This window comes from Varroa destructor, unplaced genomic scaffold, assembly GCF_002443255.2.
Source record: "Varroa destructor unplaced genomic scaffold, Vdes_3.0 BEIS01000001.1, whole genome shotgun sequence".
In the NCBI taxonomy this organism is placed as follows: Eukaryota; Metazoa; Arthropoda; class Arachnida; order Mesostigmata; family Varroidae; genus Varroa; species Varroa destructor.
This window is the reverse complement of record NW_019211454.1, coordinates 75,916,960-75,931,990: the sequence shown is the minus strand read 5'-3', so window position 1 is coordinate 75,931,990 and position 15,031 is coordinate 75,916,960. Positions and strand designations below refer to the sequence as shown.

Genomic DNA, 15,031 nt, shown 5'->3' with positions numbered 1-15,031 from the left:
TGCCTGAAAAGCAAACAACCATTGCCATATAATATCTGAAATTCCTGAACAGCCTTATGGACAGTCTGGACCTAACCTCGGTGCCTTAAATCTAAGTAATATAAAATGAATAATATAATTAAAATTAAGTAACCTAAGTAATATAAAATAGCGCAGTTGTCGTATCGATATGAAAATACAATTACAAAGAAAATAAAAATATACTCATAGTTATAGCCCCGAATATTTTAATAAAATCGACCGGTTTTATTCGTTGGAACCTTCGCCTAGTCGCAATGTGGCTTTTTCCTCCATAAAGTTTCCGTCAGTAGCTTCTTCGTTAGTCGTATGTGTGCTCTCCTTAACGGTATGTGTCGCAGGACCGCTTCGGTGACTTTTGCGTACCTGAGTATATAAAACATGTCACAATTTTTCGACAACTGCTGACAACATATGTACGGGTTATGTATTATGATCCACACCGATTTCTGTTGTACGATACAACCTGCAGACACTTTGCAAAATTTACCTTAGGTTGCGAAATAAACCGCTCTCTCACGGACTGCTCTATTCAGTCGAAAACAAGATTTCAGAATCTTTTTATTCTTTTCCTCAAATATTGCACAACTATGCAATTATGGTGGGTTCTATATTCGCGATGCAACCCTAAGGCCTTTAGCAGCCACGGTATCAATGTCACTACAATGATCAAAAATTGCTCTGACCTTTTATCAATAATTAACCTTTACACCTAACACTGCAACTCGGCAGACAGTGATCGAATGTTAGTACGAATATGCAGATGATTTGTAAAAAAAAATAGTTCACTCCTATGTAATCTACGAAATTCAGCGGGGTAATTGTTCCCTAAACCACTAAACCCTGACGATAATGCCTATGAGAAGGATGAAAAAAAACTTACGCGATTGACGCTCGTCTCGACACGCAGGGAAAGGTTTCAAAGGACAACAAACAAATAGATTTCTCGATGGCGCCATCACCTATTTCTTATTGGGCTTCCAAAGACATTCAGCCACTCTCAACAAGAATACGGATGTTGCATATAGTTCGGTTTGTTTGCAAACTTTTCATGTATAAGCCACATGAAGAAATTTCATTTCGAATAACTAACTAGCTAGCATACAGCCGCAGTTATCTAGCACCCATGTTCTGTGAAAAAATACCGCTTTTCAGACAATTACAAACGATAGGTGTTTTTTTGATGGCCAACAGGAAACACCTTTCTCTACTATAGCACTACTATTTACCACTGCAAAGTTTTTGCAGTGGTAAATAGTAGTGCTACAAATACAAACGACCTCTTAGTACTGAGGAGTGCACAAATTATGGAAACAAGCTAATACTGGTTTTCGATTTCTTTGGGGTTATTTGTATGTACTTGTTGTAAGAATCAGTCCTCTCTCGTCTCTGTACATGCCTAGGGAAATGTCTGTACAGGCAAGGTAACCAGCGTCACGTTTATTGGCATACAAACTACTACCTTTCTTACTAACACTGAGCTTGCGTGTACATTTTTGTTTTTTTTTTTTTGATTCAATATATCGTATGCCATATACTTCTTTACTGCGGTGCTCATCCAAAGATGTTGTTATCACCGATTTCTCGCCTTAAATCCGAGTGAAAGCTCTCTGTGACGCTGATATCCCACGCTGTCGAAGGAAGCGAGCTCTATGTTATTTTTAACGTACTTTAACTAGGTCATTACTTCTCAGTAGGTCAACCTTTCTTACTGCAGTGAAAAGTAAAGATGTAGGCACTCTATAGCTATTCTATGCATAAAATATCCCTAACTGAATGAAGGGTATTAGTGACCTAGACATTACAACCCTGTAACCAGAGGCCGATAACGATCGGTTTATTATAAATTGAAATGTCAATTTTTTTAGAAGAAAGCTTAATTAATACATAATAAATAAAGATAGCATCTAAATATTTTTTTCTTTCCTCGTGTATATAAAATTATAGATAAATTAATTAATGACACAGTATAGCCTTATATATTCGTTATACGTCGTACATTGCACCACCAGGAGTCGTTTCGATGTCGTATTATTTACTTACATTAAAAACAGAAGAATTCTTTGAGAATACGATAAGTCCTATCGGTCCAAAATGTTTTTGATAGTCAAGCCACGTTTTCGACAACGAATTACATAGACAAAATGAAATGTTAGAATTTTGAAAAATTTTACTCTATTTAGGCTGAATTTGCTAAGACAGGGTATTTACAGGGTAAAGAAATGTTGTTTGTCAGTCGACAATCGTCGCAATCACGATAACCATTTATATAAGTGTAATAAACACGGTCCTAAGGATACTGCAGCTTCTTTTTCTCCAATAATTTCCATAACTTCAAATGTAATATAGCAGAGTTATTGATAGGGATGTGACAAACGTTCCTCTGGGTCGTAAGACAGTTGACTTGACTAATACATCGTAATATGGTGACTAATGTGAGCTTTTTTGCAATGAAGAATCCTAAAAGGTGGTAGTGACAGTTCTTACTTGAAGGTATTCAATCCACACACACGGTTTTACCAAGAAGAAATTTGAATTAACGCAACTGGTTGACAAAGTCCAATACTTAATGAAAAGGAGATCTTTTAATTCTAAATTATAACTTTTCTAAGATACTCAGTAAACTGAATTGTATTACTGTGCTTCATGCGCTGTGTTGATGACCATACTCTTCGGTATGTTCTATAAATCACAAATTTTTCTACGTAAACATGAGAATACCATAACATTTCTCTTACTTTCACATATAAGACGAAACCACGATGAATAAAAGCGATCGCAACATCACACTGCACACAACAACACAAAAAAAATATGTCCAGCGATAATATGGTCCGTAATCAGCTATGTACCACCGATTTTGGGCTTCAGAAAGGAAACTGTAAGCTGAAATCAATGGCGTATGTGAGCTTTGGCCAATATTACCACTTATTAATAATCATTTGATTGATCTCGACCAGTAGGTCGTTATATTGTGAAATCTACCGTAGGTATAAGGTTTTGGATATGATATTATGGAAAGGATAGCTTTTTTCCTTTTCATAAACTTATTGCGGCCTAATGCGGGAGTTTTACTTAATGGGTAATCTAAATCTGGTCCAAAGGTACTACAACAGAAAGTATGTTAAAAAAAAAACAAAGAGGAAAATACTTGAAAACGAATCGGAAGATCAAGCGCGAATACGTGTGTTTATCTTAAAATTGTTTTTGTGAATGTGTAAAGCTCGCATGCTGTCTTTATGTCCGAACTATTCAAGCAAATTGAGGAACCGATTAAGCGTTACCGCGGTCCTCATCACTGTACGACGTTTGCCCATTGATATGTGAACGTTAGTATAAAGCTACATTTATGTCTACAGCTAACTTCTTAAACTTTCGAGTTGAAATCAAGCAACTTTTGTTCGTGTTAAGGCGACAGTGGCGTCTGCAGTATCGTGGAATCTGCACCGTTTCCCTTAACGACATTTTAATCGTTCCAACAATCAAGGGCTCATTTGTTCATGTCACAATACTTAAACCTCGTCCATATTTTAAAACTCGAACTCAGCACTATAGGTTAATATCTTAAACTTGCTGTTATACATACTTTTAAGTTTGCCTGCGGACTTATTTTCTATATATTTTTAATGCATTTACCTAACTCTTTTGTACGCATACACAGGCAATGGACGTTCGATTAGACGTGTACTAAGGACGCTGTTTTCTATTTTAGAAAATGTCTACAATCGTCATGTATTTACTTGTATAAGCTAAGAGGCTTTGCTTCCCCTTTAAGTGAATCGTACAGATAACCGTATTGGAACCCTATTAATAAAGTGCTTAACACATTTTAAAGCAAAAAAAAAAAAGAAACATTTCAAAACCATTAGTGAAATAAGCTTCTTTTGGGATGTTGACACGTTGGCTAACTCCGGAAAGCCTTAACTACATATTGTTTGTTAAAATTATAGCAATTCCGGAAAGCTCTGCTATGTAACTTTTCGATGTTGTTTAGATATCAACGAGCAGCTCGCAATTAAGTATGTTCTAAATTAGCTACTTACTTATTTATCATGTAGAGACTTTCAGAGGTTGCAAAACACTAATTCTTTTGTATATTCATTCTCTAATATGGTGTACTGACGTCGTCTGGTTTTGTTTTACATTAATGTTCATAACTACATTTAACCAACCTAAGACGAAAAATTGCTTCGCTTTAGTAATGGACGATGCGAGGCTGCTGTATACTTGCTACTCAATGCCGCCGCTTCTGCCATTTCTGGCTTGAGGAGTCAGCTTTGCCTGGAACTGGTGCAGTAAAGGACGCAGTGAGCAAGTAGCATTATCTAGAATACACGATGCTATTAGTAGCTAAATTATTGTTATCGGTAGTCTAAACGCCATTTAAATTTAACCAGCAAATTTATAAGCCTAAAGAGGAATGGCAGGGTGCCAAGTAAACGTATATTGGAAGACCGATTCCTGGATGATGACAAGCGGCCTAACTGATTTACGCCTATAACATAGCGTAAATATGGTCTGGCGTGGCAAACGAACTAAGCGCATCTTGTATCGGGAAGAGTTGCAAGTAAAGTAGTTTTGAAGGTTTTCTTGGGACCTTTAGTAGTAGTTTTTGCTAAAGCCTGTCAATGCGATTGTAGCAAGACTCTGGAGATGAGCGAACGTACATCTTTCCTAAAAATTCCTCTCGGGGTTCAGTCAATTCCGGATATACTCGTTTTTATAATTTCTATATGACTTTTCGTAACGTCTCAATGACCGTCTTCACCCTCGGCGGACATGTTGACTCTACTAACGAAACAGGCCGAATTTTTTTTTACTGAGTTCGTCGGTCAGCTCTAAAAGAATCCCGCGTAAGAGAAGCTGTTTTTCGGGAAAAAATATTTGAGAACGATTTTTGGTGACATTTTTTTTTCACGTCACGACCAACAGCAGTCCAGTTGACATCTATAGGAGGTGTTAGCTAATAAAAAATCATTTGAAAATATACGAACTCTTCAATTTACGCCTACCTTCCTAGGCTAGAAATCAAGCGTTACGAATTTAATATAGCTTTTGATTTCACTTATTACAACGGACTTGAGATATACATTCAAAGAGGAAACAGGAAAAGTAGGGCGTATTCTCGACCGGAACAACAATCTTTTTCGCATTGTGTTTATATAGCTTTATATGTAGTTTGTATAATTACTATTTTTATTTTATTTATTTTCTGAAGCAATGTCGTAATTGTCGTGTAACGCTTACTAAATTTAGTGTTTTATGGTGCCTTAGCGCCCCGTACGTATAGTTGTACATTTGGAAAGATATCTGAGCGAAATGTAGTGGTAACAATAAATAACTTATATTACCAAATATAGTGCTAGCATTTTTGCTAGCAACTAAATACAGATTCATTAAGTAATTAAAAGTGGAGATACATTGTAAATACGACACATCAGAAGCAAGAATATAATGCAGCTTTACCAAGACACAGAAATAACAATATTCGTAAAGACTTGGCAAGTCTCTAGGGCAGAGCTAAACTAGCGGTGCCGTAAAAGGCATAACTGAGAGTCAATTGTAAAGAAATTCGTCATCGATTCCGTCGAATCGATCGTTGTCAACTCCTCAAGACATTCGAAATCGCTTTTTGCGGACAAAACATTTTTAATATTTAAATGTAATAGCCTGTATGAATCGATACCTACAAGCGATTTTCCTTGATACAACTGGAACCATTCGTTGTAGGCAACTTGTCTGCGGTAAAATCCCGTACGTTTGTATCGGGTGCGCTGGATCTATGGCTAACCTTACTTAGCATCAAGGTGCCTCACAAAAGTTCTCTGAAGTTTTCATTCTAATATTCTAATATTAGATACTAACATTCTAATATTAGATACACTATTTAATTTTAGACCTCATATCTACAAAACAGACTTCATATTTCTCAAAACGTTAATAGAAGCCCCCCGTTGATCGATCCTGAAAGGCTGGCCACCCACTTGGTATCGCACTGCTTCATAAACTTAGAGTATTACGACATGCGAAAAACCTACCTTGCCCTTAAACTAAAAAAATAAATAAAAGGATTTCATACTAATAATGTGTTGCATATTCTTAATTATAATCTCAGATACGATTTGTGCTTTTTTTGATCGCTTCAGAATTGAAAAGGAAAATTGCGCGCATCAGTTAATATTTATCAACTAGCAAATAGTAAAACAGCTGACTCCTTAGCTAATTCACGATGCTGCATTGAATAAAAAACTTTGATAGTTTTTGACCTCGACAAAAAGGTGGCTATGATAGGTGTCAAAAGTGCATCTTTTTGTTTTTAGGACATCTAACGTTAGACCTTGAATTCAAGATCAAATATCGCCTAACACACAACGAAATTAAAACTGGTATGTGGTAAAGAGGGAATACTTCCGAATGGAATCTAGACGTAAACAAACAGCCAAAGGGAAAAGCAAGCCTTTGAGAACAATATCATCACCTCCTGGCGGGCTTAGTAAATACAGCACAGCATCTGACTGTTCCTTCACCTTACACAGAATAAACCTCTCTTGAGAGACGCTTGTTTTTAAAGTGCCACATTATCCGCCAAGATACGGGGAGAGGACAACAACAGACGGCGAGAATAATCTACCGAAGTGTCTGTACAAATGTGGACGAACTGCGATTTATTAAACGAATTCCACTCTTCGTTGCTGACACATGTCAGATCGGAGATATATGTGTCTGTCCCACACCTAACAAGTCAGCTAGGCCGATACCGAAACAGTAAAAGAGTTTCGAGAATGGATAAATCAGCAGGTAAAGACATTTACCTTTGAGAATCCTGAAGCGGTCATGTCCGGCGTCATGCTTATGCTAGGCACTGGTTTCGAGGTGACCAGAAAGACACTCTTCAGGGAAGCAGATCAGAAAAATCTAAACGTCGAAAATGTCACTCTGGAAATTTATGGAGACAACGAAAAAGCATTTCAGGTGATAGGGAGAAATTGGTACCGTGAAGGACCAGGAGTTGCCTGAACAAGCCGTGATCGTTTGCACGAAGAGAATACGCCTCAAAGAAAGATTCATACATATGTCTTAAGCTATAAAAAAAAAGTAAAATTGCACACATAATTGTGCCATAACAAAGTGTCTGGCACTGGGCCTGACCTACAACTCATGCGGGAAAGAAAAAAGCCCTTTACATGCAGATGTAAATCGAGATAGAAAAAAAGAGACAATGTCAGGCTTGCACAGCAAGTAACGTCGCAAGAACATTGAAGTATGGAGGTTCTACTTCAGATTCAGAAAACTATCGTTGCTAGACGGAGACTATAGACTAAACATCGAAACGGAGGTTGTAGGTTGACCTGCACATCGAAGAACAACACAGAAGGTTGCGAACCTTTTTTGGTAGAAAAGCAGCGTGCAACGTGATGGCCCTGAAAACATACATAATATTGAACATTTGCGTAAAATAATCACACATCAGATTGCTTAAAATGAACGTCAACTCGTAAGCAAAAGCTGTAGAATTGATAACGCTCAAGGTCAGAACTGCAACATGAAAGCAGGTTGCGAAATTTTAAATAATCGACAAGCACGTCGAAGCACTGGCATTTGCAAACATTGCTATCTGTCTCATGTTAGCGCAGAATCACGTATTGAGTGAACCCAAAGGTAAGCAGAACGGTGGAAGGAATCAAACGTCGACTGGACGTACTTGCAGACGAACACGAGGACCTTTTTGAAGGCCAGTGCGAAATACTGCAACCAGTTATTAAAAAAAAATCTCCGTCTAGAACGAAGCAACCATCTTAAGCAACTACCTCGCACTCCGTCGGTAGTATTTATACAGTTTATGGAGCAATGGGTTGCCAACCTCGTAGCCTACTAACTTCCACGTAAGTTACGAATATTTTTAGACTCAATGCCTACGCTCAGTGATATCTTGCGTCGCCTCAGCAAAGCCTTGACGGGTCGTATTCTAGTAAATGGTATTATGCGGGAAGCCAGCAAGGTCAATTATGGAACGCCGCTAGCTTTACTTGAAGTAGGTCGCCAAGTAAGACTTCAACTGTATAAACCTCAATTCCGCCTAGGAAGTGTTTAATTTGTAGATGATATCATTAACGGAAATTTAGCATTTCGTGAGAAAATAGAAGCCGTATCAGAGATGCCATTTTCAAGATATATGAAAAAGTCGATGACCTTTTCAGAATGTTTGAACTATATATCTTTTTATTATATTTACCCTATTCCTAATCATGGAACCATTGTGCAAGTTGACCCAACGCCGACATTAGTTGGTCCGGCAAAGCCAGCACCAAGTTTTCGCTCAAATCAAGAAAACAGGTCTAACAACCAGCACTGGCTTTCGGAGAGAGCAAGTTCATCGTCGTCGGGTTTATGCACGCAACTTCAAGCTGGGAGGTGTAAAATTATGAAGTGATAAACTAATAGAATACACTTCGCGTTCATTAACAGCGAATAATTATGCCGTAATAAAGAAAGATTACATAGCTCTTTTGATGACACGCAAAAAGTTTGGTAATTATATATGTATAATTCTATGAATGGAGTAACACTGCGTCCGGATTACAAATCATTCACTAATGTCCCAAATGTCTTTAGGGCGTGCGTCTCCAACTTATAACATACAACATATTAGATCGATACATTTCAGGGCGGTCAAGCCGTGTAGCGGATAAGACACAACAGATATTACAGTAGAGTTTCTTCTAAACCCAAGCATATGCTATGAACTAATAGGATAGGCTCATATACGGGGTACAAGCAGTGATGGTTCCACCTTATCTTCGAGCCGACTACATGTGTGGGGCGTGTAAACGATTGTTAACAAATTAATTTAGCCTATGACATTTCGTGCAGCGGCAACTAACGTATGACGTACTGGTCGAAAATCAAGATTCGGAAGGTTCGAAGATTCGGATGAAATGATGCTATGCGTCAAACAATCCTTAAGTAATTCAAAAAGGTACCTCTTTACAGAGAGTTAAGGCCTATTGGGTTACAGTAGACAGATACAGTGCCTGTTCCGATAAATACGGGTGACCCAGCGAAACGTAATACATGTGGACTGTGTGCATCGGGTACATGTCTCGAGAATTGTTTTCGTTGCAAACAATTTTAGCATGCTTTACAAGTTACACGTAAGAACTGGAAGTGCCGTCAAGATAGCCAAAAGAATAAGACATCAACACAGTATTATCAGAGCGATGACCAACAAAGCACTCAGATAGTTCTTCATTAGCTAAAAAAGTTTTTCGGCGCATTCGTACCACGATACTGCCGATTTCTGGGGGTAAGCTTGATGCTCAAAACCATCATCAAGTCATCAAAACAATTGCAGGACGGCAAAGAAGGTAAAACAATTGTATCATGGAGATACAGCACAAGAAGCACCGATTTAGCGTGCCTAATTGGTGAAAATGCGGTCCACAGATGTTCCACATAGCAAATAGCTAATAAAACGTTCCTTTCAAGAGCTGAGACCTCAAACATATAGAGGATATTTTCTGAAATTTGGACATAATTTACTAACAATGAATCATATTCCAAATATCACAAATAACATACTAAGTTTAACAAACTTCACAGAACTGACTTCTAGCCTGGTGACCCCTGTTGAACTGAGCAAGCCAATGGAATCAGGCGAAAAAGGTCGACTTCAGACAAAGCGCAGCCATTGGCAAGCTACAAATCGCGGCAAAACACGAAATCTTCTGACGCTGCTGGAACGAATACGGCGTCGGCCTATAAAAATTATATATCACAAAATTAGTTGCGGCTTGCGGAAGCGCGCAAGCATAACTATTTTGTGAATCATCATACGCAAGAGGAGTACTGCAGAGGTTTTGTAAGCTGAATAGGCATCGATCGCGTGACATTTTGGTTTAGAAGGAGCAGCATGATTGCCCCCAAGTGGAAACTAGCTGAAAATCGATTAGGAACAGAAAGGCTAAAAGATTGGCAATAGGACATAGTTGAAGCAAGAAGCAAAACTATTATAGAAATAAGGGCTGCTCAGACGCAAGAATACTTGTGCAGGTAAAAAGATACATACAGATATTATAGTAATAGAATCAAAGATTGCACTTCAACACCATATAATGTTTCGCAACTGGAATTTTTATCAAGCATACGTTGAAGAAGGCCTGTTAGGCAGTACAAGATAAAATGTATCTATTGGGAATTAATTTATGACCAATACCGGCAACGCCTCTAGTAGTCTTAATAGTGTATTAAAACTTTGTTACGTTTTACTACATTTTATAATCGCAAGATCATATGAAAGAAACTAACTAATTGATACAGATAGTTATTTTTTTTTACAAATTACAAAAAAAGTACACAAATAGAAAAGGTAATAACCAACAACCAAAGTACTCTTCCTCTATTCCCTTTGATTTTTTTACAACAATCTTCGGGACATTCAAATCAACTAGCGCCCCTTGATACAGTGAGCTCAGTTGCCGTCGTTATATTTATCTAGAGTGCCCGTATTTCGCCTATATATATATATATTTAGAAATGAAATAAATAAATCTACGAAAAAACAGTTTCAAAAAGGCTCATATTATCCTCTAATGAGGTATTCGTTATTAATAATAATAACAGCCTTATATTTAACGACTGCAGTTATGGGGCGGCTTGAAGGCGTCCCCTTCTGTCAACCGATCCATTACTCTCAAATGGCTGTGATTGACGCTAGAACGAAGAGCACCAGCAGGTTCATAGGAGATTTTTCCGCAATATAACTGTCGATCATAACGTATCGTATGCTAGCTAACTTTACGCTATGCAGTCTGTATATAACCGCTACAGTCTGTCGTACCGCAGTGTAATTTGTCTACCACGATGCAGCGTATTTGTGTCTACATATGGACGTTCGTTGGATAGAGCTATTCACGACACATCCGTGTCGTGAATAGCTCTATTGGTCTGAAGTATCTCACTGGGAAACGATCCATATAAGCCTGTATCTATGCCCACCATCGAGAGCTATTTGGAAAATGTGCACGTTTTGTCAGTGCGCTCTCGCTTGCTAGGCAGTCTTTGTCGTGTACAAGCAGTATCTGTATGGAAGATAAAATAACTCTTTGATTCGATAATTAAGCTATCGCTTCACAATTACTTTACTACCAAATCGTCACTAAGCTATTAACACTAACGAAGATAACCTGAACGTATTTTTCCTTGACTTTAACTTGATGCATCAAATGTACTTTATCGACGGACCGAACATTCGGGTTCCATGCGTCAGTCGAACAAATGGAACGTTTAGATCGGTAGATTGGCCCACAGATGACCCTGACTGAGTGCGCTGTCTGATCAAGAATAAAATTAGCAGTTAAACAATTGTAAACTAATATTAATCATTTTCATAAAGTTTGGTAAATTGCTAATATGCAAGTATCCCTGGAAGCCGCTGATACTGGTCAAACTTTTCTAAAACGAATTGTGTACATAAAAGGAAATATACCGGCCATTTATCGTCGCCGTTGGGCAAGACCTCATGTAGAGAAAGACATATTCAGATATACCAAACTCGTTTTAGGAAAGCTTTACTACTTGTTGAGAGTTTTGAGTCTGAGGTTAATCAGGCATAACAAGGCACTCGTCCTGAAAACTAAATCTGAATTTTCCTCTAAATTTTTTTGAGCAGTAGGCTACGTGAAGCCACGCTGACTTCAAACACACCTTTCTTTCATATGGAACCGGCATCCTGTGCGTCACAATTAATCTTACACAATCATTCCTGTAATTTTCAACCTTTCTGCCTTAAAACAGTTCTTCATCACGTTTTCCGCAAATAACATCTGTGGTCCCGGGAGTAACATGCTGTACACAGGCTTAACGTAATAATTGCTGTTGCAATATCTGAACACTGTTGCTTCAGCTACCTTGTCTATTTCCGATGTATTTGTAGACGTATTGTGCGTACCAGACTATTGCCCTGGAGCGGTCTCGTACAGACCTAATGTACTTTATAAAGGCCCACTTCATGAAGATAGTAAGTTCACGTAATGATGTTACCTGGAACATTAGTCCGTGGCAATACTAATACGATGTGGTCTCGTTTCCCTACGTTCTCTTTACATTGCCGAATAGTAATGGATTATTCTACACCTTTATAATGGATACGTATAAAACGGAATAATTTATGAATAGATACCGACATTTTTATGATTCACATACCTCAGTCACACGTATTGTCAACTGGTATAAGGTTACTTATGCCGCAAACCATGGCGGTTTTCGTCTATTCCTTCCGTTTTCAATTATTTTTCTTTCTGACGCACTTCGTTTTTTTTTTGTCTGAGATCGCGTTTTAGTTTTTCCTTTAGTCATCTTTCAAAACCTCCAAATTGGTGTTGATCTGTTATCTTGTGACGTTTTTATCCTTTAAATATAGTTTCCTATTTTATGAAACGTGAATATGGCAGTTTGAAAAAGAACTTACACACTTCATAGTTTAAATTTCATGTACATCTTTGCAATATGGACAAAACGGTAACAACGTTTTAAAAGCAAAAAAAGAGCTTCCTGTACAATTGTACACCAAGACTTGAAGATCAGCAAACGACAACTTAAAAAAAGGAAGTAGTGAAGAAAATCTGTCGTTACTTTCTTACCAATCTCTTAACATGTATGACGTCTGCATACCGAGTCACATCAGATATGACCAGTAATATGAACTTGCGAGGCCTGTCAGTCGGTTTTTAAATAAAGCGACCCCGGATTCGTGCGCCATAAGCAGGGTGGGCTCGAGAATAGAAGTTCGCTTCGTAAACCAAGCAGCCCTACATTCAGCTTACCTAGCAAAGCAATTAGGGATGAGGGTATCTTGCCTGATAGCGCGGCTGAATTGAAATAAAGTTTTGTGCCATATAATTGTACACACATACTAAATAAGCACAATTCGAGTGGCTTTGGAGCGTTTGTTTTAGTCCGCCGTCTTCACATTATCTGGCACCTCAGTGAAGCTATAAAAAAGTAAGAAAACTATATGAATTTTCTTTCACAGTTCTGCATGTAACATATTTCAGAGCAGTAACATATTTTCCAAAAAAAGGGCCAACATCTGTACATCTGCCAACCTTGAACAAGTTTACATGGTATTTCCTAAATTATATAATACTTTTATTTGAGGCTTTAATAAATATATATGACAATATTTTTTCAAGGCCAACGTTGTGTTAAATTGTGGCATAAGCACCTCGTTACTTAGACAACTACTTGTGGTAGGATTGGACCCAATCAAAACTAAGAGTTTTCGCTGTCCAAGATATATTTTTTTTGCGTCTTGCGGTGGACGAATTATGTTGAAGTAGGCACTAAATGGTTATGAAGCAGCATCTTCTTTAGCCAAAGTTCATTTTAGTCAAAGAATAAGCATTTTCCTCTGATTCTAAAATGACTGCACATCTAGCGCCACATCCGGCCCTGTATCTATTATCCATGAGCTGAAGTTTGTGTTTTTGGTTGGTATTTTGTTAAAAAATGATAAATTGTTATAGACCATTTTAAATCTTTGAAAAACACTCTAAGATACTCAATCTGTCTTACGGCAACGGTATGATGAAAGATTAAGTTAAAAGAAACTTTCGTTTTTCCTACTGTACATAAAATTCATCCTGACGATTTATTTAGATAACTTCAAGTAAGAGCTTTTTTATCTTAAGTGGCTGAGATTACAAAATGTGTTAGTTACTACTAATTTAGACAAAACAGTTGTATGTATTTTCAACGGGGCTTAATCTGAGAAATGCGTTGAGAGGCACATTGCGGTTTTAGAATTTTCGAGAGACTCGAGTACCTTGATTTCGAAAGTGCGTTATTCAGTAGTTTTTTTGAGTTTAAATCTTGAAACAAGTCCACTCTAAATATATCTGCCACATGACTTAATTTCTTTAATATTGGGGTTTTTAATTTTTTTTTCATACGAAGGGTTATCTTTAAGATATATCATGTTTTCGAAGGTTATTTGTTTAACTTTTCTACAAACTGCGCAATGAACTTCAATACACAATCAAAATCTCATTTTTGCACGTATTTTCTACCATATTTTGGCAATCAAAGGTTTTGTAATATCAATACTTTGGACGGCATCTTTCAAAGAAAAGTCAGACTACAACCTTACACTTTTGTCCTTAAAAAAACTCGTTCAGCCACTGTGGGTAAACAAAGCTCAGAGAAATGCACTTTTAGTATGACCTGTGATGTATATGTTATGTATCCTGAAAATAGGTCCGTAGCGCAGTTGAGTGTGGTTCATTTGAGCCGGTGCGAAATTAAAAGCGAAGATTTCGCAATATGGGCAAAGATGTCCAATTTTAATAATTAATTAATCGTTAATCTCTAAAACTTGAAATGATTTAAGTTTTCCGTCAAAGAATGTATTAGCATTAAATCATCCGGGTGGCCTTCGACACGAAACAAATTCGTCCATTTTACTTAGGAAACACACACTTTGTCACTCTACAAACATAAGGATTTTACGCCAGAGATACCATTCCAGTGCCTTATGAAAACATTTTTGCCTATCTGAAAATAGGTTAACAATTAGCATAATAATAAGCATGAAACGCTTAAAAGGCCGTTAATGTCCATAGAAAAATGATGACGACATACGCAGTTGAACTAATGAAATGAATTTTACATGCAAATTTACTGCGGTGGTGGTAGTGTGTGTGTATCTGTTTGTGTACGCGTGTGTATCTGTTTGTGTGTGCGTGTGTATCTGTGTGGGTGTGTTTATTTGTGTGTGTGTGTGTGTGTGTGTGTGTGTGTGTGTGTGTGTGTGTGTGTGTGTGTGTGTGTGTGTGTGTGTGTGTGTGTGTGTGTGTGTGTGTGTGTGTGTGTGTGTGTGTGTGTGTGTGTGTGTGTGTGTGTGTGTGTGTGTGTGTGTGTGTGTGTGTGTGTGTGTGTGTGTGTGTGTGTGTGTGTGTGTGTGTGTGTGTGTGTGTGTGTGTGTGTGTGTGTGTGTGTGTGTGTGTGTGTGTGTGTG

At 37.7% G+C, this 15,031-nt stretch overlaps 1 long non-coding RNA gene across 2 annotated transcripts in view; it reads right to left on the bottom strand.

Moving 5' to 3' along the window:
- Positions 1 to 225: 225 nt before the first annotated feature.
- The window catches only part of LOC147759106 (uncharacterized), a 39,196-nt gene continuing 24,390 nt past the window's right edge, over positions 226 to 15,031 (bottom strand). Inside the window, exons 1-3 of one of the 2 annotated variants that reach the window (XR_015330060.1) lie at positions 6,831 to 6,948; positions 4,191 to 4,305; positions 226 to 384 (exon numbers count right to left, since the gene is read on the bottom strand). This is a non-coding gene — a long non-coding RNA (uncharacterized LOC147759106). Of the gene's footprint in view, positions 385 to 4,190; positions 4,306 to 6,830; positions 6,949 to 15,031 lie in introns of those variants that run through there. The other variant, XR_015330059.1, reaches the window with a different exon arrangement.